At 39.1% G+C, this 24584-nt stretch overlaps 1 long non-coding RNA gene across 1 annotated transcript in view; it reads left to right on the top strand.

The window, feature by feature from the left end:
• Nucleotides 1-10232, top strand: part of LOC136320101 (uncharacterized) — a 42666-nt gene extending 32434 nt beyond the window's left edge. The window contains exon 3 of the long non-coding RNA XR_010728261.1: nt 9749-10232. This is a non-coding gene — a long non-coding RNA (uncharacterized lncRNA). The remainder of the gene's footprint in view (nt 1-9748) is intronic.
• The last annotated feature ends 14352 nt before the right edge of the window (nt 10233-24584 follow it).

Consider the following 24584-nt stretch of genomic DNA (forward strand, 5'->3'; position numbering starts at 1 on the left):
ATCAAAACTCTCAACAAAGTGGGAATACAGGGAACATACCTCAACATGATAAAAGCCATCTATGAGAAACACACAGCCAACATCATACTCAATGGGCAAAAATTAAAAGAAATCCCCTTAAGATCAGGAACAAGGCAGGGGTGCCCCCTTTCACCACTCTTATTCAACATAGTTCTGGAAGTTCTAGCCACAGCAATCAGACAAGAAGAAGAAATAAAAGGCATTCAAGTTGGAAAAAAGAAGTAAAGCTATCATTATTTGCAGATGATATGATATTGTATATAGAAAACTTTAAAGTCTCCGTCAAAAAACTATTGAACCTGATAAATGAATTCAGCAAGATGGCAGGATATAAAATTAATACTCAGAAATCAGAGGCATTTTTATACACCAACAATGAACAGTCAGAAAGAGAAATTAAGGAAAAAATCCCCTTCACTATTACAACCAAAAAATAAAGTACCTAGGAGTACATTTAACCAAGGAGACTAAAGACTTGTACTAAAAAAATTATAAAACATTGATAAAAGAAATCAAGAGAGATACAAACAAGTGGAAGCATATACCGTGCTTATGGTTAGGAAGAATAAACATCATTAAAATGTCTATATTACCCAAAGTAATTTATATATTCTATGCAATACCAATTAAAATACCAATGACATACTTTAAAGATATAGATCACATATTCCAAAAATTTATATGGAACCAAAAGAGAACATGAATAGCCTCAGCAATCTTGAAAAAGAAGAATAAAGGGGGAGGTATCACACTTCCTGATATCAAGATATACTACAAGGCCATTGTACTCAAAACAACCTGGTACTGGCATAAGAGCAGGCACATAGATCAATGGAACAGATGGAGAACCCAGAAATAAACCTACAGCTCTATGGACAACTGATATTTGACAAAAGAGGTAAGGGCATACAATGGAGTAAAGACAGCTTCTTCAACAAATGGTGTTAGGAAAATTGGACAGCAACCTGCAAAAAAATGAAACTAGACCACCAACTTACACCATCCACAAAAATAAACTCAAAATGAATAAAAGACTTAAATGTAAGGTGTGAAACCATAAGCATCTTAGAAGAAAACATAGGCAGTAAGCTCTCTGACATCTCTCGGAGCAATATATTTGAGGATTTATCTCCATGGGCAAGGGAAGTAAAAGACAGGATAAACAAATGGGACTATATCAAACTAAAAAGCTTTTGCACAGCCAAAGACAATAAGAACAGAATAAAAAGACAAACTACACAAGGGGAGAACATATTTGACAGTACGTCTGATAAGGGGTTAATAATCAAAATTTATAAAGAACTTGTAAACCTCAACACCAGGAAGACAAACAATCCAATCAAAAAATGGGAAAAAGAAATGAATAGACACTTCTCCAAAGAGGACACACAGATGGCCAACAGGCATATGAAAAAATGCTCAACATCACTAATCATTAGAGAAATGCAAATTAAAACCACAATGAGATATCACCGCACACCTTCAGAATGGCGCTCATCAACAAAACACAGAATAAGTGCTGGCCAGGATGTGGAGAAAAGGGAACCCTCCTACACTGCTGGTGGGAATGCAGACTGGTGCAGCTCTGTGGAAAACAGTATGGAGATTCCTCAAAAAATTGAAAATTGAATTGCCTTTTGACCCAGCCATTCCACTTTTAGGAATATACCCCAAGAACACCATAGAACGGTTCCAGAAGAAGAAATGCACCCCCATGTTTATGGCAGCATTGTTCACAATAACGAAGATCTGGATACAGCCCAAGTGTCCGTCTGAGGATGAGTGGATTAAAAAGCTTTGGTACATATATATACTATGGAATACTACTCAGCCATAAGAAATGATGACATCAAATCATTTACAATAACATGGATAGACCTTGATAACATTATACGGAGTGAAATAAGTAAATCAGAAAAAACTAAGAACTATATGAACCCATGCATAGATGGGACATAAAAATGAGACTCAGAGACATGGACAAGAATGTGATGGTAATAGGGAGTGGGGTGGAGGGGTGGGGAAGGGAAGGGAGGGGCTAGGGGGAGGGTAGGGGAACAAAGAAAACCAGATAGAAGGTGGCAGAAGACAATTTGACTTGGGTGAGGGGTATGCAGCATGATCAAAGGTCAAAATAATCTGGAGATGTTTTCTTGGGACACATGTACCCTGATTTATCAATGTCACTGCATTAAAATTAATAAAAAATTAGATTAAAATAAATAAATATATATATATAAATGAAATAGAAAAAAAAAAAGAAATCCTTCAAAGGCAGTGCTTCAAGAGAACTGTTAGCCTTACATAATTTCATTGGAAATGAGTAAAGCTTCAAAACTATAATAATAACCTACATGTTCATCTTCAGAAGTCACCTAAATGAACAACAGAATAAATTCAAAGAAAGCAGTAAGTGATGATTGTAGTAGAAGTAGAGAAGAATAGACATTAAAAAAATAGTCAACAATGCCAAAAGTTGATCCTTTGAAACAAACAACAACAACAAAAAAAATTAGATGAATCTTTAGAAAAACTTTGCAAGAGACTACAATAATGTTATCAATTGCAAAAGAGTACATAACCACATATAGGATGAATGCAGTGAACAACTATGTGCTTCATAATTAACATGTAGAAATTAACTAAAATTAACATGTAGAAAATGCTGTCTTGCCAGAACTGACTCAAGAAAAAAATTAAAAGATTGCAAATTCTATATTGATTAAATAAATTTGATGATGTCTAAAAATTGCCCACAATAAGAATAGTAGGCCCAGCTGATTTTATAGGATAGGCCACAATACTACCAGGAAACTGATCCTCCCAATTGTACACAAGCTTATTTTAACAGTAAAAGGATAATAAAGAGAAGAATTTTTTATATTATTATAAGATCATGACATAATTTTATGCCAAAATCAGATAATACATTCTGTGAAAGGAATATTACTGGCTTATTTCACTCATGAATACAGGTGTAACAATTCTAAGTAAGATATTTACAAACTGAATTCAACACTATATAGAAAAGACTATACAGCATAATCAAATAAGATTTATACCACCAAATGATGGTTGTAATAATAGAACAATCCTTAATGTAATTCACCACATTAACAAATTAAAAAAGAAAAATTATATCACATAATAGATACTTAAAAAGTATTTTTAACTCCAGTATTGAAACATAAAAACTTCTAGTAAAGTAGAAATAAAAGGAAGCTTTTTCAAGCTGATGAAAGAGATTTATTTTTGTAATGCCTGAAACAAACATCATACTCAATTTGGAAACATTAAAATTATTTTCTAGGCCTGACCTGTGGTGGTGCAGTGGATAAAGCCTCAACCTAAAACGCTAAGGTTGCCAGTTTGAAACCCTGGGCCTGCTTAGTCAAGGTACTTATGGGAGTTTATTCTTATTCCTCTCTTTGTTCTCTCTAAAATAAGTAAATAGAATCTTTAAAAAATTATTTTCTTTAAAATCAGGAGCAATTTTATCTCATTTCTATGCAATGTTATATAGATTATCTCAGCCAATGTAATAAGATATGAAAAATAAATTGGAATCATAGAGTTGGAAAGGAGGAAATAAAATTGCCAGTATTTACAGATAATGTAATTTTTACAAAGAATTCAAAATAATTTACAGAAAACATTTAAAGTAACAGAGTTTAAAATTGGTTTATAAATGTATATATGTTTGTGTGTGTGTTCATATATATATTTTTACTATATTTTTAAAAGTTAGTTGCATTGTTAGACAATAGTAGTAAATCATTAGAAAATATAAATAAAAAGAAAGTAGTATTTCCAATAGTCTCAGAGGATATCAAGAATCAAGAAATAATACTAACAATATATATGCAGTAAGGGAGGTATTACAGAATACTTAAATGGAGAAATAGAACCTGTTCTTAGATAAGAAAGCTAACTTTGAAATGATTGTTCCTAAATTGAACTATAAATCTGATGGAATTGTAATTAAAATGCCAACAGGGTTGTTGTTTTATTTTGTCTTATATAATTTGATAATCTTATAAAATGTAGAATAAAAAGTAAGCACAGATTCTACTTAGACATCAGGACTTACTATGAAATTATAGTAATACAAATGTATGTATTGGCACAGGGATAGGCAAATTAGTTAATGGAATAAACTATAAAGACCATAAATAGACCCAAGAATATATGGAACTTTGGATGAGAATAAAGGTGGAATATCTGATTGCTGAAGAAAAATAAAGATTGTTCAATAAATGAAGCTATCAAAAAAGAGTTATACATGGGAAAAAGATACAAATGAAACTCCTTCTTACTTCTTGATCAACTATCAATCCAGGCAAACCAAGAACTTAAATGCAAAAACGCAAAACTTCAAAATTCTTAGCAAAAAATAAAAAAAACTATCTTTCAAATCTTAGCGTGAAAATTATTTTAGACAAGACATCAAAAAAGGAAAAGACTGATAAACTTGACTATATTAAAATTAAGAACTTTTGTTCATCTAAAAATGTCATAAAAAGAGTCATCTGATAGAGTAAAAACTGGGAGAAGATTTGACAATGCACATTATCAACAAAGGATTTGTATGAAGACTGCATAAATAACTCTTATAAATCATTGAAAAGCACAAACAATTCAGTATAAAGATGGGCATAAGACATGAACCAGTATTTGACAATAAGAAGTCCATGTAATCAAAGCTCACTTGAAGATATATTCATTGCCATTAGCCATATGCAACAATATTATGCCAAATTTTAAGTCCTCCAAACTTACATTTAACATAATTTTATACAGTTAAAAACCAAAAAATAGTATATATACACACACACATATATATACACAGATATACATATACACACGTGTTATGAATGTATGAAAAGAAATATATGCAAAGGAAGGCAAAGGCATGAATCAACACAGAAACTGTAAGGATGGTAATCCCAGGTGGGAGAAGATAGCAGAATGGTGTGTGGAGGGGGCACACGTGGTTTATGTGGGATATTTTCAAAGTTTTGACTTTAATTTTCAGTTTTGGTTTTATAGTTATTTATTATAGAATTGAAACAAACAAAATGAATAGGTTGTGCCATGCATAGATCAATGATGAGAATATGCCATGAATTTAAATTATTATTTAATAATCGTAATTACAGCCTGACTGGGAGGTGGTGCAGTGGATAAAGTGTCAGACTAGGACACAGAAGACCGAGGTTGCCAGCTTGAGTGCAAGCTCATCCAGCTTGAGCTCAGGCTCACCAGCTTGAGCATGGGGTCACCGGCTTGAGCGTGGGATCATAGACATGACCTCATGGTCTCTGGCTTGAGGCCAAAGGTCGCTGGCTTGAAGGCCAAGGTCACAGGCTTGAGCCCAAACATCACTGGCTTGAGCAAGGGGTCACTTGCTCTGCTGGAGCTCCCCAGTGGAAAGCAATCAATGAACAACTAAGGAGACTAAGGAGCTGCAATGAAGAATTGATGCTTCTCATCTCTCTTCCTTCCTGTTTGTCTGTGCCTCTCTGTCCCTCTCTCTGTCTCTCTCTCTCTCTGTCTCTGTCACACACAAAAAATCATAATTACAGAAAAACCAAGGGCACTTTATAGGTCTCTGAAGCAGCTCTGTCCACAGAGCTTTCTGAGATGATGGAAATGGTCTATGTACGTACTTTCCAGAACAATAGCCACTAGCCTGCTTCAAGTACTCAAGATAAGGCTGGTTCAACTGAGGAACAAAATTCTCATTTGGGCCCTGGCCGGTTGGCTCAGTGGTAGAGCGTTGGCCTGGCGTGCAGAGGTCCCGGGTTCGATGCCCGGCTAGGGCACACAGGAGAAGCGCCCATCTGCTTCTCCACCCCTCCCCCTCTCCTTCCTCTCTGTCTCTCTCTTCCCCTCCCGCAGCCGAGGCTCCATTGGAGCAAAAAGATGGCCCGGGCACTGGGGATGGCTCCTTGGCTTCTGCCTCAGGCGCTAGAGTGGCTCTGGTCGCAACAGAGTGATGCCTCGGAGGGGCAGAGCATCGCCCCCTGGTGGGCAGAGCGTCGCCCCCTGGTGGGCAGAGCGTCGGCCCCTGGTGGGCGTGCCGGGTGGATCCTGGTCAGGCGCATGCGGGAGTCTGTCTGACTGTCTCTCCCCATTTCCAGCTTCAGAAAAATACAAAAAAAAAAATTCTCATTTGTATTAATTTGAATTCATTCATTTATATTTAAATAACCAAATGGTAGGAATAACTTTCAGTGGTGGGGGAAACTAAGTGATGTTCAGGGATCTGTGAACAAGTTGGTCTGGCTTAAGTAAATGGCTCTTAACAGAAAGTAGCCAGGGAACAGGTTAACCAGACATGTTCTTTCCACCATGTGGCTCATCATCTCTTCTTGTCTTTTTACTTAAAGTAGTATGATAAGCCTTTTTAATGCCACAAAACTCAACTGCCTGCCTATAATATTCATTCATTCATTCATTCATCATTTAATTTTTCTTTCTCTCTCCCCAAGCCCCCTACCTTGATAAACGCACAGGACTCCTGTAGACATGAAGGCAGTTATCATTTGAGAAAGTCTAAGGCTCCATGCTTAAATGTATTTACCCCCTTCTTGCTAATGGCATCATTCAATCACAGTTTAGTAGCTTACAAGTGAGAGGATTAGAAGTGTCAGGGGAATTGCTCACTCAAACCAAGAAATGTGGGCTTTTCTGTTCAAACAGTATCTGAAGGAAGCTGGTAAGCAACAGCTGAGAAGATGTAAGATCCACTCAGCGCCTCCCCTTGAAATAACAGATACTCAGATCGCAAGCGTACCAATGTCCATTACTGCCAAACTCCAAGTGGCTGCTCCTGACACAAGCCTTAGAACGTAACATAAAATCTATAAAAATATCAACACGATGCTTTCAAGTGACACCAAACAGCTAGAGTGCCCTGTTTGCAGGGGACACTGCTGTTTAAAGGCAATTTGCTGGATTGCTTTCCATCTGGGACCATTGCAAATGCCTTTCAATTTCCTTCTCGCCTTTCCTCCTCCCCTCCTTGCTCCCTTCTCCCATCCCCAGCCAGAAACAAAGATTTTTAATGTTTTACTTCTGCTTCTTGGGAGAGTCAGGAGCAGAAAATGAAGCTTTTCTTGGCTTGCTTCTCGACTCTCCTAAGAGATTCAAAAACAAAAAGATTGCTTTGGGAAAATAATAATGCCAAATGAGCATTAAAATAATAAATGGGTATTTTGGAAATTAGGTTCTCAGAGGTCATGCAATTAAAAGTTAGGAGGAAAACACACCTCAGGCTTGATTGGAGGAGATAAGTGAGAGCCAGGGCAAAAGCTTCTGCCATCCTTAAACTTCCATTCACGGCTCAAGCCTGGGAGCTGGCTGATAAATCTATTTGCATAATTCCAGGACTTGAGAACAAGCCAGAGTGAAGTACAATTTCATTGGCCCTGATTAATAATAATAACAAAGAGCATGATTAGTGCCCTGAATATCGAGGGGTCAGAGCAAGGCATGAGGCAAACATGAGTCTGCGGCAGCACACCATTTTGAAAAATAACAAAGGGCCCCACTGGCCTGAGATGAAGCCTGGGCACATTTCACCATATGAATGATTATATATTAGACTTTGTCGGGACATCATCAAAACCAAAGAACTTATTTCCCATGTACTGTCCTCAAAAGAGCTTTATGGACATTCAGGAACCCTTAGCAACTGTGTTTCAGTTACTGTGCTTCCCTTATGACAAGTTGTGATTCTTCACCTTCTCCTAGCAACCTTGATCACACAGTCCTTGACCCAAAGAATTGGGAAGACCCTCAGAGCTCATTTGTAGAAGACTGTCTTGCTGATGAGGGCATGGTTGGTCAGAGAGGTTAAGCCACCACACCAAAGACACTGAGCCTGTTAGGAGCTGAGCTTTAATCATAACCTTGGTCTCCCCACCATGTAATCAGGACTCCTCTGTCATAATAGCTTACCAAAAATCCAACCTCATGTTTTTCACTGGGCTGGAAAGCCAGGTCTGAGCAATAGGACAATAGGACAGAATTACATATCATCTTGCTGCAGCATCCTAGGAATCTGACAAAGCACCTTAAAAAGTGCCACTCTATAGCAGACCAACAAGCCATGGTCAAAATACTGTGCTTCACACAAAGGAGTATTTGGTAAGGAATAAAAGCAGAGTAACATTTGGGTCACTGTGGGTGAATTAAACTATAGTTGATGTCTTCATTTGAGGACTACTCAGTTCTTCTCACTCCAAATCAAGCATGAGCAGATAATTTGAGAGTGATTATCATGCTAATGAATGTGACAATGTGTCAGAATCTACACAAATGCCCACCTGAAAATACTACCCATACTCTAGCTGCAGGATCTTTTCTCCTAATAGTGTTTCCAACCCACACAAACACAAAGATATAATGAGAGGGTCTCCGAGGTCCTTTCAGATCTAATGCTCTCTGGTTCTACAATTTTATTTTATTTTTTTCAGATCTCTTAGCTCTTTTGTTAAACTTAAAAGATAGTGGTCATCTGGTTCAACTTTCAATTAAAGTTGAGTTTTATTAATTGGCTGTCATAGCAGAGTTCCTTTTAAATATATATTATAAAAGCTTGCTTTTTAATGTTTCAAACACTTTTTCAAAAGAATGTATCTTCAACTCTGCTTCCTGATAGGAGTTTTCCCTCCTTAAGTTGTCCTTTTGATTCTATTACATGGTAGATGAAAGACACCCACAAATCTTTCATAATGAAAGGTGGAGTTCATGTCCTCTCCCCTTGGACCTGGGTGTGCTTGTAACTGACCAATAGAATATGGCAGAAGCAATGCTAGGCTAGTTTGGGGGTCTTGACCTTAAGAATTTGGCAGCTTCCACTTTCTGTTTTCCAAGTACTCAACCAGCATACTGTGAGGAAGACAAAACAGTCTCTTGGAGGCAACCAAGGAAAGAGGAATGGAGACCCCAGCTGAGCACCCATCCAAATCCACTTGAATGTCAGACTGTTTATTTCTTGCTTATTACCTATCCAACACAGGGAGTCAGGTGGTTCTGCTCACATTAGCCATTTCCCACTCACCACTTGGGTGACTGGGAGAGATGGAGCCTATCACACCGACCCTTAAATGCTTCCACCATTAGGAAAAATACACATCACTTCTACTTCCATGTAATTGATTAAAATCATAATCAAATAGTGTCTTAATAAATATTGCCATATTAGTCATTTGCGGGGGAGGAGGTTTTGGTTGTTTCCCACTTAAACTCTATTCCTGCACTGTCTGATATATCAATCACTAGCCACATGTGGCTAATAAGCTCTTGAAATATGCCAGTCTGAATTAAAACAGGCTAGGAAGTACAAATTATACACTGGGTTTCTGTAAGACTTTGACAAATAAGAATGCAAAATTATCTCATTAATCATTTTTAAATATTGATTACAGGTTGAAATAATATTTTAGATATATAATAAATAAAGTATTAAAACTAACTACACCTGTTCTTTTTACTTTATTTAATAGAACTATTAGAAAATGTAAAAGTCTATATGTGCCTTACATTCTATTTCTATTGATAAGCATTTTTCTGGTCAGTTCAGGATTTCATCAGCCAATTCAAGAGCCCACTCTTCCTCTTCTCTCAAGGGTTGAGTCCAGGTGGTCTGAATGTGTGTGGCATTTGGAGTGAGGGACTCAGGATCATCTGGTATAGGCTGTTCTCTGTTTTGCTGTAGTACCTGCGAAGATGACTTCAACCCACCTGGTTTTTTGTGAGCAGCCTCTTGACCCACTGCATCCAACTGAGGATGGAATTTCCAGCACAACTTTCAGTTGATACAGCCCATGTCCAAAAACCGACAAGATCTCACTGATGAGACAAGAGGCCTCTGCTTGTCCTCCATCCATTTAAGGTCTGTCTGCCTTTCTCAGCAACTGATGGTCCTTTGTTCTCTTACTGTGGTGGATTCAGGGCGACTGTACAAAGCTGATAGCCTCCCAGAGCAAAATTTGTGTTTTTTTATTGTAGTAAAATACACGTAACATAAAATTTACTACCTTAACCATTTTAAAGTGTACAGGGCAGTGGCATTAAGTACATTCAGTGTTTGCAATGATCGCTTCCATTCACCTCTAGAACTTTTTGTCATTTCAAAATGAAACTCTGTACCCATTTTAAAATGTGCATTTTGTAATCATCCTTCCTCCATCCCAATGAAGCTCAACCCAGAGTTAGGCCGTTGGCTTTTTCTCTCTAGAAAGACATCAGGGATTCAGTCTAGACTCAGTTTTTCTCAAGAAACATCTCCTTACGATCCATGAAGGAAAACTGCGTAAAGAGTACTCTTGTTGCTTGTAGATCATGTCCATCTAGTGTTTGATTTTTTTTTGATTGTTGTTTTTTATGACAGAGACAGAGAGAGGAACAGATAGGGACAGACAAACAGAAAGGGAGAGAGATAAGAAGCATCAGTTCTTTGTTGCGGCACCATAGTTGTTCATTGATTGCTTTCCCATATGTGCCTGGACCAGGGGACTACAGCAGAGCAAGTGACCTTTTGCTCAAGCCAGCAACCTTGAGCTCAAGCTGGTGAGCCTTGCTCAAACCAGATGAGCCCATACTCAAGCTGGTGACCTGAGATTTCAAACCTGGGTCTTCCGTGTCCCAGTATGACATTCTATCCACTGCACTACTGCCTGGTCAGGTGTGTCCATATAGGTTTTTTTTTTTCTTCTGAAGTTGGAAACGGGGAGGCAGTCAAACAGACTCCCGCATGCGCCCGACCGGGATACACCTGGCATGCCCACCAGGGGGCAATGCTCTGCCCATCTTGGGGCATTGCTCTGCCGCAATCAGAACCATTCTAGCGCCCCGGCAAACTTTGCTCCAATGGAGCCTTGGCTGCAGGAGGGGAAGAGAGAAACAGAGAGGAAGGAGAGGGGGAGGGGTAGAGAAGCAGATGGGTGCTTCTTCTGTGTGCCCTGGCCAGGAATCAAACCCGGGTCTCCCGCACACCAGGCCGACGCTCTACCACTGAGCCAACCAGCCAGGGCCCATATAGTTTTTATCTAAACTTGTAAGAACAAAGATAAGTGCTTGTAATACTTACATTAACAGGGACAACAAGCATAAATTGGTACTATTCTAGGCAAATTTGACACAGGTTCACCCTATTTATAAATCAGCAGTTCTCAAAGTGCTACTCAAGTATATCTGGGGGTTCCTGACACTCTCTAAGGGGGTCCATGAAGTCAGAACTATTTTTATAATAATACAAGCTAATATTTGCCTTTTTCACTCTCATTTTCTCATCAGTGGACAATAAATTTTTCCAGAGAGCACATGAAATATGATGTCATTGTTTTGATAGCTAAAAAAATATATGCTTTTGTATTCTTGAGTTTTCCAGAATTTTCCAAGGTTGTAAGTTTAAGGTATAGTGTTTCAGAGATTAACTCCCTTTTCTCTCAGGGCTTTTACTGAACATTTATACAAGCTACCTTAGATTATTTATACTATAATCTTTGCAATTATATTATTGTCCAAGAATTCATTACTTTTTTTTTTTTTTTTTTTTTTTTGCTTAAAACCCAAATTAACTACCCCTCAAAGTTAGCCTGACACTGTTTTTATCTAATAACATCCAGGTACAAGATTCAACTCCTTGGACAAGTCATCTAACCTCTCTGAGCCTCAATTCCATATTTATAATACAGATTCTACAATCAATATAAATTATATTAAAAAAAAACCTTCAAAGGGCTGATGTGAAGATTAAATTGGAAAACAGCCCTTTCAAACTGTAAAGTGTTCAAAGTGATTCTCCAGTCAGTCACACACTATTTCTTCCTAAGGCATCTTTTTTTTTTAACTCAGTAAAACTCAAAACCATTGATATTTCTCTTTCACATTAGCTAGAACCAATAATTCACTTAATTCTGACAATTCTTTCTCTACCCATCATTTTTTTGTTACTGCTTTCCAATGAATACAATTCCTCATAATTTTAAATCTGCACTACTTTATATATATTTAAATATTTTTCTACTTATTGATTTATTTTAGAGAGAGGAGAAGGGAAGAGAGAGAAACACTGATTTGTTGTTCACTTATTCATGCATTCATTGGTTGACTCTTCTATGTGCCCTGACCAGAGATCGAACTTGCAACCTTAATGTATTGTGACAATGCTCTAATCAACTGGGCAACCTGTCAGGGCAAATATGCACTATTTTGTTATTTTTATTTTTTATTGAATTTGTTGGAGTAATACTGGTTGACAAAATTATACAGGTTTCAGATGCACAATTCTACAATAAATACGTCATCTGCAAACTGTACTGTGTGTTTACTACCCTAATTTTGAAATTCCAAAGCTTCCTGTGTATTTGTATATATATTTAAAAAGAAGAAACTTTATTTTGTTGTATTCTTTTACAATTTTAAATTTATTAGTTTTAATTTTTAATTAAGTAAATACCTAATATAATAAATTTCTAATAAATATATAACCTACACCCACCTCCAAAATTTTTAGGGTCCTCAATAATGTTTATGAGTATAAAAGAGTTCTAAAACCAAAGAGTTTGAGGAAACAAAGATGGTGATGGAGTAAGTGGACGTTCCAACTGCCACCTCCCAGGACCAAAAAGGATTACTACTAAATTTAAGAATAATCATCTTGAAAAACCAACTTTGGACTAAACTAAGAGGAGTCTTTAAGCAAGGATCACAGAAGAAGCCACACCGAGACTGGTAGGAAGGGCGGAGAGGCAGAAAGTGCTGCCCCACTCCCAGGAGCGAGGGACTGCGGAGGGTTCAGAGGAACTCTCACTGCGGGAGGGTCTCCCTAAGAGGTGTGGGTGTTTAACCCCAGGCCTGGAAGCCCATCCTAGAGCCCTGGAGCCTAGAAGAGGCATTAGTTGTGAAAAGCATTAGTTGTGAAAACAGCTGAGTTTTTGTCTGCGAGAAAGACACAGAGCTCTCAGACGCAGACTCCATCTTAAAGGGCCCACGCAGAAAGCCTTATTCACAGCCACTTACCCAAGGCTCTGGCAGGGGATAGCTGAGAGGACTAGAGTAGCATGAAGAGAGTGTAAAGTTGGAGGCCCAGGGAGAGACAGTGGGGGACGGCCACTGGAACCCCTGTGCTAAGTCATTTTCCAGTACTGCAGTCACCATCTTTCTTGGGTGGATCAATCCCCTCTGAATGGCACCAGCCTGGGGAAAAGCAGCTTCTCTGCCCTCGGGAGTCTCTCCTATCCCAGTCATGGCAACGGGTCATTCTGAGAGTCCAGGAAGCAGAGGGCGCATCAGTGACTCAGTTTTCTGGAGTTGAGACCTGAGCTCCTCCCCCTACACTCTCCTGAGTCTATGACTGGTGCTTCCACCTCATGGGAGACTCATTTGAAACTGTCCAAAGTGGGCAGACCACACCTCTGGGTCTCAGAGGCCACACTGACCAGACTCCTGGGTCCACACCCTACTGAGGTCTATGAAAAAAGTCTGGACAGACTCACACCTGGAGCCAAGGGGCAGAGCCACACCCACCACCCTTTCTAAGTGCTGAAGCGCCACAGGCTCTAGACTCTAGCAGAGGTTTCTTCAGTGGCTGAGCCCAACAAGCAGCCAGCAGACAGAGGCTGCAGGAGGCAGGATTCAGGGAAACTTTGCTGTTTAAGTAGACTTTCCCCCAGGCCCAGAGTAGGTAAAAGCCAGCCTAGGAGAGCAGCTTGGTATTTTCATGTACACCTGGGCCTAGCAGAGGCAGCCACAAAGTTTGAATTGCTTATAGCTCCAAGAAGGTTGCTGAGGGCCAATCACAAGCAGTGTCTCCCACTGGTCTGCACTGGGTTCTTGCTTGGGAGGCCCAGGGCTGGCACATCCAGGGTCCAGCTGCAGAAATCATCAGTTCAGAACCTAACAACCCTTGCTAGAGTGGTATCCTAAGAAAACCTCCTCACACCTGGCCCAGCTGAGGTGAGTTCCACTCTCTGTGATCAGCACTGGCACAGTGACTCATGCGCATTAGATAGAGTGGAGTTTCACAGTCAGCTGACCTTGGCACTGGATATTCTGTCCTGCTAGGCTAGATTCCACAGGGAGAATGAAGAGAGGCTTAGAGCATGGACATGTATGTGTGGGTCCCTATGAGTCTATTGTTGTATCTAGTCAAGAGGCTTAGCCACCTTTGGGAGGGGCATAGTCAGCCCCAAGGGAGGACTTTCAGTCTTCCTCCCAGAGAACAGGATATCAACAGCTAAAAGAACTTTTGCAGAGGGGACTGTTGGCCACAATTGGTCTGAACCTCCTAATCACCTTGTTGGAGAGAAATAAAATTTGAGTATCCAGCAGTGGCTGAGGGATCAAGCTCTGAAGTAGGAGCCACATTCCCTGTACTGAGCTCCTGACCAAGAGACTCCTGAAGGAGGGGGTCCCACAAACATTGTATTCACAACCTCAGCAGCCCTAACCCACCAAGCGTGCAACCTGTAGAGGGGTTAGTTGGGTGAGGCCAATCTGAGCCCACACTACAGTCTTACCACAGAAGATTCTGTGGATGACCAGGCAGCTACAAGAGGAGGAGAAGCAGCTGAAAAGTGGAGACAAATATTACAGAACTTGGGGCTTTAATGGAGCTGCTGTCATCTCTAAGCAGAAGGAAGCTGATCCTTATACAAAAGTTGGCCCCTCCCACAGTACCCAGGCACAGAAAACACAGACACAAACAGTTAAAAGTGCAGTAGTTGCAGACTGGTAGTCCACAGTGAGTTATAAACAACAGCTGATGCCAACCCAAGAAGATCGAGAGCCAACACTATTGGTAGTGAGTGGCAGACAGCACCAATCCTACACTCAACTACCTGCATAAACAGCATGCCCAAAGATGGAGTCTAGCAGGCACCAGACACTGTGGAGAATAAATATGCAAAACAGGACAGACATTGCAGTGTGTAATACACATGATCAAGGTTGACCCTTAGAATCAGCCAGCTTAAAGGGATAACCATACCCACAAAAGCACCAACTGCATCTAATACATAAAACACGAGGGAAAATAGTACCCTCAAGAAGCATTCCTAGAACAAGGAAAACAAGTGGCCTGGAGGATATAACCACTGAGCCCATCTTCTTCATAAAGACACCAAAAAAATTTCAAAGTCAGACAGCACTACCTAATACACAGACAAAATGAAAAGACAGAGAAATGTGACCCAGATGAATCAACCAGAGAAACCCCCAGAAAAAGAACTGAATGAGATGGAAGTAACCAAACTACCAGATGCAGAGTTTAAAACAATGATTTCTAGAATGCTCAAGGGTCTTAGAGCAACAATGGATGGACCCAATGAGCACTTAAATAAAGAGATAGCAAGCATCAAAAAGGACATTGAAATCATAAAAAGGAGCCAGTCAGAAATGATGAATACAATATAGAAATAAAGACTGCACTAGAAGGAATTAACAGCAGGCTGAATAAAGCAGAGTATTGAATCAGAGATTTAGAGGACAAGATTTTGAAAAGCACAGAAACAGAGCAGCAAAAAATAAATAAAAATAAAAGCTCAAATAGACTGAGGAAACTCTAAAAAAAACCACTGTGACAACATGAAAGAAACAACATCCACATCATAAGGGTTCTTGAAGGAGAAGAGAATGAAAAAGGGATAAAGAACCTGTTTGAAGAAATCATAGCGGAAAACTTCCCTTAATGGATGAAGGAAAAAGTCACACAAATTCAGGAAGCACAGAGAGTTCCAATCAAGAGGAACTCAAGGAGGCCTAAACCAAGACACATCATAATTAAAATGCAAAAGTTAAAAGACAAAAACAGAAGACTAAAAGCTGCAAGAGAAAAGCAGTTAATTACATACAGAGGAGCCTCCTAAAAGGTGACATCTGATTTCTCAACAGAAACAATTGAGGCCAGAAGGGAATGGTAAGAAATATTCAAAATGATGCAAAGCAAGAACCTATAACCAAGACTTCTTTATCCAACAAGGCTATCGTTTAAAATTGAAGGGGAAATAAAAAGCTTTCCCGACACAAAAAACTCAAGGAATTCATTACAACCAAACCAGTACTGCAAGAAATGTTAAGGGGACTGCTGTAAAAAGAACAAAATAAAAAAACAATCAAGAAAAAAAAGATTGTAGATTTAAAAAATAAAATGACAATAAACAACTACATATCAATAATAACTTTAAATGTAAATGGATTAAATGCTCCAGTCAAAAGACATAGGGTAGCTGTGTGGATAAGAAAACAGGACCCATACATATGCTGTCAACAAGAGACTCACTTCAGAACAAAAGATACACATAGACTGAAAGTGAAAAGATGGAAAATAGTATTTCATGCAAATGAAAATGAAAAAAAAAGTTGGGGTAGCAATATTTATATCTGACAAAATAGACTTTAAAACAAAGGCTATAGTAAGGGATAAAGAAGGTCACTACATAATGATAAAGGGAACAATCCAACAGGAGAATATAACCATTGTAATTATCTATGCAGCTAATATAGGAGCACCTAAATATATAAAACATATTTTGATGGACATAAAGGGTGAGGTCAACAGCAATAGTAGAGGATTTTAATACCCCACTAACATCAATGGACAAAAAATTAACAAAGAAACAACAGCCTTAAATGACACACAAGATCAACTGAATTTAATAGATATCTTCAGAACCTTTCACCCCAAAGCAGCAGAATATACATTCCTTTCCAGTGCTCATGGTACATTCTCTAAGATAGACCACATGTTGGGACACAAAATGAGTCTCAATAATTTGAGAAGATTGAATTTATATCAAGCATCTTCTCTGATCACAATGGCATGAAACTAGAAATTAACTACATAAAAAAAACTGAAAAATATTCAAACACTTGGAGGTTAACAGCATGTTATTAAATCATGTGTGGGTTAACAACAAGATCAAGGAAGAAATAAAAAATTTCCTTGAAACAAATGAAAATGAACATACAACAATTCAAAATTTATGAGACACAGCAAAAACAGTCCTGAGAGGGAAGTACATAGCATTACAGGCATATATTTAGAAGCAACAAAGAACTCAAATAAACAACTTAACCCTGTATCTAAAAGAACTACAAAAAGAACAACAAATAAAGCCCAGAGGAAGTAGAAGAGAGGAAATAATAAAGAGCAGAGTGGGAATAAATGACATAGAGGCTAAAAAAACAGTACATAAGATCAGTGAAACCAAGAGCTGGTTCTTTGAAAAAATAAACAAGATTGATGAACCTTTAACCAGACTCATCAAGAAAAAAAGAGAGAAAGGACTCAAATAAATAAAATTAGAAATGAAAGTAACAACTGATACCACAGAAATACAAAGAATTATAAGAAAATATTATGAAAATCTGTATTCAAAAAAATTGGACAACCTAGGTGAAATGGGTAAATTCCTAGAAAGACATAATCTTCCAAAACTCAATCTGAAAGAATCAGAAAACAGACTGATTACATCAAATGAAATTGAAAAAGTTATCAAAAAACTTTCAGCAAACAAAAGTCCTGGACCAGATGGCTTTGCGGGTGAATTTTACCAAATATTCAAAGAAGAACTAACAGCTATTCTTCTCAAACTATTCCAAAAAATTCAAGAGGAGGGAAAACTTCCAAAATCTGTTTAGGAGGTAAGCATAACCTTCATTCCAAGGTAAAGACACCATACAGAAAGAAAACTATAGGCCAACATCTCTGATAAACATAGTTGCTAAAATTCTCAACAAAATATTAGCAAACCGGATCCAGCAATACATGAAAAAAAAACATGCATCATGATCAAGTGGGATTTATTCTGGGGAGGCAAGGCTGGTACAATATTTGCAAATCAATAAATGTGATTAATCACATAAACAAGAGGAAGGAGAAAAATCACATAATAACATCAATAGATGCAGTAAAAGCATTTGATAAAATCCAGCACTCATTTATGATCAAAACTCTCAGCAAAATGGGAATACAGGGAACATATCTCAACATGATAAAGGCCATCTATGACAAACCCAAAGCCAACATCATAATCAATGGGTAAAAATTAAAAGCAATCCCCTTAAGATCAGGAACAAGGCAGGGGTCTCCCTTTCAGCACTCTTATTCAACATAGTTCTGGAAGTCCTAGCCATAGCAATCAGACAAAAAGAAGAAATAAAAGGCATCCAAATTGGAAAAAAAGAAGTGAAACTATCATTATTTGCTGATGATATGAAATTGTATATAGAAAACCCTGAAGTCTCAGTCAAAAATCTACTACACCTGATGAATTTGGCAAGGGGCAGGATATAAAATTAATATTCAGAAATCAGTGGCATTTTTATATACCAACAATGATCTGTCTGAAAGAGGAATTAAGGAAACAATTCCCTTCACTACTGCAACAACAACAAAAAATTATAAAGTACCTAGGAGTAAATTTAACCAAGGAGGTAAAAGATTTGTACTCAAAAAATTATAAAACATTGATAAAAAGAAATCAAGAAAGATACAAACAAGTGGAAGCATATACTGTGTTCAAGGATAGGAAGAATAAACATCTTTAAAATGTCTATATTACCCAAAGCAATCTATAAATTCAAAGCAATTTCTATTAAAATACCAATGGCATACTTCAAAGATATAGAACAAATATTCCAAAAATTTATATGGAACCAAAAAAGAACACAAATAGCCTCAGCAATCTTAAAAATGAAGAATAAAATGGGAGGTATCACACTTCCTGATACCAAGTTATACTACAAGGCCATTGTACTCAAAACAGCTTGGTACTGGCATAAGAACAGGCATACAGATGAATGGAACAGAACAAAACCCAGAAATAAACCCATGCCATTATGGTCAATTGATATTTGACAAAGAAAGTAAGAGCATACAATGGAGTAAAGACAGTCTCTTTAATAAATGGTGTTGGAAAAATTGGACAGCTACCCGCAAAAAAATGAAACTAGACCCAACTTACACTATTCACAAAAATAAACTTAAATGTAAGCCGTAAAACCATAAGCATCTTAGAAGAAAACATAGGCAGTAAGCTCTCTGACATCTCTTGCAGCAGTATATTTGCCGATTTATCTCCACGAGCAAGTGAAATAAAAGACAGGATAAACAAATGGGACTATATCAAACTAAAAAGCTTTTGCACAGCAAAAGACAATCCACACAATGGGAGAACATATTCACCAATACATCTGATAAGGGGTTAATAACCAAAATTTATAAAGAACTTCTAAAACTCAACACAAAGAAGGTAATCAATCCAATTTAAAAATGGGCAAAAGAACTGAATAGACACTTCTCCAAAGAGGACATACAAATGGCCAATAGGCATACAAAAAAATGTTCAACATCACTAATCATTAGAGAAGTGCAAATTAATACCACAATGAAATACCACCTCACACCAGTCAGAATGGTGCTCATTAACAAAATAATGCATAATAAGTGCTGGAAAGGGTGTGGAGAAAAGGAAACCTTCCTGCACTGCTGGTGGGAATGCAGACTGGTGCAGCCACTGTGGATAACAGTATGAAGACTCCTCAAAAAATTTAAAAATCAAACTGTTCTTTGACCCAACTATTCCACTTTTAAGAATATATCCTATGAATACCAAATCACTGATTCAAAAGAAGAAATGCACCTTCATGTTTATGGCAGCATTGTTCACAATAGCGAAGATCTGGAAACAACTCAAGTGTCCATCAGTGGATGAGTGGATTAAAAAGCAGTGGTACATATATACAATGGAATACAACATGGCAGTGAAAAAAAAAAGGAAATCTTACCTTTTGTGACAGCGTGGATAGACCTGGAGATTATTATGCTAAGTAAAATAAGCCAGGCAGAGAAAGACAAATATCATATCATCTCACTTATATGTGGAATCTAATGAAAAAAGTGAACTGAGGAACGGAATAGAAGCAGAGGTGAGGTCAGAGGGACAAGAGAGACAGTTCTCAAAGGAAAGGGGAATGAGGGAATGGAATCAGAGAAGGTAAAGGGATTAGTGAAATTATATATACATAACACAAAAATATAGATAACAGGACAGCAAATCCTAAAGGGAAGAAGGAAGGGAGTTAGAGAGGGGGCTAAAGGGGACATAAAAAGGGACACAGGGGTGGAGGGTGAGGGAGTTATATTCAGTGAGATACTTGAATCCATGTAAACACAATAAATTAAAATTAATAAAAATTTAAAAATAAAAAAATAAAGCCAAAGAGTTTGAAAATTTTCTGTTACAAATAAATTTTATGCTTAATTCTTTAGGATTTTAGCCTGTTTGGGTAAAACAACCTTAATTTACCTCAAAATGCATGCTTCTCACAATGAAAATTCTATTTTATGTGACAAAGGCTAGGGATTTGATTCTGTTTTCTGAAATCTACTTTCTTTAGTGATGTCCTTTTAACAGTAGAAGAGCTGAGGGAGTAAGTTGATTGAGAGAGAATTAGAACCATCATTTAATTGTTCAAAATATTATACTAAGACATAAGTCACGCAGTATGGGAGTGAACAATGTATATGTTGTGGGCTAACATTATGTCAATACACTAACTCTTTTGGGGAGGAGGCAGATACAATTTTGTGTACATATTGACTCCTTTTAATCTTTTCTCTTCACTTTCCTATAAATTGTTTCACCAAAAAATGTGTCAAGGAGCCACATTATAAATGAAATGCAATGAATTTGATTGGTTTCAGGTTAATCAATTAAAGATAACAGTACATTTGGTAGACAAAGTGTTAGAAATGGATCTGATTTAGAATATTAGAGTTGGGGAAAGCTTTGCAGGTGAAGAAAAGGGGCTCAGAAACCAAAAGGTAAGCACAATGACTGTCACCAATATACTGTGCTGGGGATTTCAAAGTTGCCAAGAGAGTAGGTTTTGAAAGCGCTCATCACAAGGACAAAATAAAGTATAACTGTGTGGTGAGGGGTTTTAATGAGACTTGTGGTAATCATTTTGTGATATATACAAATATCAAATCATGATGTTGTACACCTGAAACTAATATAACGTTATATGTCAACTATTTGTTAATTGTAAAATGGGGAGTCATGGCTGAAGGTCAGAAAACCATTCAGTGGCCAAGTCAGGCCTCCACTCAGGCTCCTGCCTCTTAGGGTAGAGGGTGAGGCTGGTGATCAATTCTTGGAGATGCCATAAGCAGACTTTCCTGTCAGGTCCTGGAATAGTATTGTTGTCCCTCAGCTCTCTCCATCTCTGCCGCTCTTCTGTCAACCTCCAAACACGGGACATGAAAATGGATTTGTTCGAGTGGTAACCCACAGATTCCGAGCCTTAGCACCTTTTTAAATGAGCTAGTGACACACTGTCAGGCAAGATGCAACCTCCGCAAATGAGTTAATTAGACTTTCAAAAAGAGCAAACAGGTTTGCCGCAGTGTTTTAGTACACAGTTTTCTAAGTGGTAATTGAGAAAGAAGGACTTGATTTTAAATCCCCTCCCAAAGGTGTTCGTTGTGGCAAGGAGGAACTGGAGGCAGAGAACCCCATAAATGAATCTTTCCTTTGCTGAGAACTTGCTGGGTCCAGAGCCTTTCAGACATGCTTTGGAAAATTGAAAGGGAAAGAGCAGGAGTCCAGGTGGCTGTTTAGGTTTGGGTTGGGGGACTCGAGTTGTTGCTATAATAGAGAAATTAAAAATACACTCCTATGGTAATCTGCTTCCAAAGTACCACAGATTGGAGGGTTAATATGAATCAAATTTCAGGAAAACACTAAAGTTGGTCCTAGAGTTGTCTTCTGTGTAGCCTGTCACTTCCCTTCCATTTTTCCTTCTTCTCCCTTTCCTTCCACATACAACTCAGACCAAGACACCAAGAAGACCTGGGCTTTGATCTGCTGTTCAGCTCAATGCCACTCAAATTCCTTAAAGCTTGCTGAGCAGCTGGGCGTATCAGGCATGGGAGAGCTACAGAGTGGAAAACAGCAGTTCATACCCACAGAACATGCAGTGAAGGGAAGACAGGAATGCATCATGGCCACAAACAGATCCACGGCCCCAGTGGTGCAAGAAACAGAGAAGAAATGTCTAGGATAGATTATGCTGCTGCAAGGTCTATCTGTGGCACTGTTAGCTCACAGAGTGGCAGGAGACAGAGTTGGCATTGAAAGTTACTAAGAAATCATCTAATCAGTCAGAGAAATGGCACCATAAGGAGCGATACTGATAAATCTACCCCCAAATTCAACAAGATCTTCAACCAGAGACAGAAAAATCTATCCTTGGAGCCTCCAGCAGTTCCACACTAAATGCAAAGGTATTATTGAGTGAAAAATTGACTAAATATATAATCAACCCCAAAGGAAATAAGATGGAGGGAGAAACACTTCGCCTTCCTCACTAACCTAAATAAGGGCTGCTTTCACTGGGAACTGAGAGTATAGGAACTGAGGTGGGCATAGGGTATGAATAGTACCAGGCTGTGGCACAAACGTCTGAACCAGTCTGTGGCATGGACATCCAAGCCAAGGAAAAACTGTGCTTGTGGCAACCCAGTCAACACAAGCTAACGCTCGCGCCAAATCCAGACAAAGAAAAACAAGTGGGGCAGCCATTTGCCCCAATCTTCTGGTCGGCGCATGCAGATAGTGGGTGAGAGATTCCTCCTAGAGTCCCGAGAGTGGGCGCCCATGTTACTGAACAGAGGGGCAGAGTCAGAGGCCTTTGTGTGGGCTCTGACCGGAGTCTCAGTGTCACCCCTGCGCTCTGAAAAAACGGCACGCGGAGAGTGAGCAGGAGCAAAATTCCCTATGCTCAAACTTCTCCCAGCAGGGAGGGCGCCTCACCTAGGGCAAGAGGCAGCCGGCACTATATCCTGGTCGGTGAGTGCGGAAAGTGGGCGAGAGTGGGTGCCCATATTACTGAACAGAGGGGCAGAGTCAGAGGCCTTTGTGTGGGCCGAAACCAGAGTCTCGGGGTCGCCCCTGTGCCCTGAAAAAGCAGTGCGCAGGGAGTGAGTGGGAGCGAAATTCCCAATGCTAGAACTTCTCCCGGCGGGCAGGGCACATCACCCAGGGCGAGAGGCAGCTGGCCCGATATCCTGGTCGGCGAGTGTGGAGAGTGGGCTAGAGATTCCCTGGGAGTGGGCGCCTGTGTTCCTGGACAGAGATGCAGAGTCAGAGGCCTTTGCATGGGCTCTGACCGGAGTCTCAGTGTCACCCCTGCGCCCTGAAAAGCAGCGTGCGAAAGAGAGATTCCCTACGCTTGAACTTCTCCAGGTGAGTGGGGCGCCTCACCCAGCCATACAAGCTAACAGACCCATGAAGGATTAGCTTAACCCACAGTCTGCTCACCTCCCAACTGACCTATGCGACCCTAACTGACAAGATCTCTCTCAGGTCAGCGATCTAAAACAAGAGGGGAGATATTTTCTGGTACCTCTTGTTATGCTATGCACATAGAGGTGGGGGCAACCTCTGATTGGCAGAGCTTGCATACTCAGGGCTATATGTTAAAAAGAGAAATTTGGCAGCTTGTAAGTCCTCCTGCTTTGCAACAGTGACTAGGGCATCTTCTACCCATCCAAAACAGGTTACAAAGTGCCAAAAGCCTGGGGAAAGGGGTCCCACAGGGTGTTGAGGCATTTGGGATGTGCCTAGAGGCACATAGAAAGGCACCTTGAAAACAATAGGCTCCCAGCCCCGACTGATTATGCTAGTGGCTCTGACTGATTGAGCCTTACCTAGAGCCCTGCACTGAGTGGGAATAGAGTAGGGATTTGCCAGCTCTTTGAACCTCTTACTCTCCAGGCAGAGGCAGCAGCAACCCCATAGCTGGATCATCAAGCTGCTAATTCAGGAAGGAAAGACTAGGAGAGAGGCTCCGGGAAAATGGACTCTCTCATTGTCGGAGCATGCAAATGCTAATGAGCCTTGACTGCCAATGAGACTGAAGTCCAATATATGACATCGCCATAGAGACTTATCAACTGCAAACCTCTACGTAAATGTGCCACAGGGGCAAAACCCAGGGTACAGAGTCACCGACCAGGAAGAGGGAGAGAAAAGAAAGAGCAAGAAGATAACCTCTCAAAATCAAGAATAATCCACAGACTTTATAACCTATCCCATTTTATTATATTTATTCATTTGTTTCTCTTATCTTCTTGTCTTGATTATTTTTTTCTTCCAATTTGGTCGTTTAATTCTCTGCTGGTCTTACTCTCTCCTCTCCTTGAACTACACTACCCATAAGTATTACATCTCTCATTATCTTTCCTTTCCTCTTCCTTTCTATGAGGATTACACTCCAAAACCCTTAACTCTTTCTCTCTCTCCTTTTGTTCTTTTTTCTTTTTTCTTCATTTTGTGTTTTCCTCTTTCTTTTTTTCTCCCTCTATATTCATTTCTTCTTTTCGCCTTTATTTTTCCTCTCATTCAATCCTCAATGATGAACAAATTATTTTATTTGGGACTCAAATTTTTCTTTGTGGTGCTTTGGGGTTTTTTACTTTGCTTTTTTAACTCACTAGCAGTGCTCCCAACCTTGGCTCTCCATTTTATCTTGTTTTTGCT

The sequence above is a fragment of the Saccopteryx bilineata genome, chromosome 1 (genome assembly GCF_036850765.1).
Source record: "Saccopteryx bilineata isolate mSacBil1 chromosome 1, mSacBil1_pri_phased_curated, whole genome shotgun sequence".
NCBI classification, from domain to species: Eukaryota; Metazoa; Chordata; class Mammalia; order Chiroptera; family Emballonuridae; genus Saccopteryx; species Saccopteryx bilineata.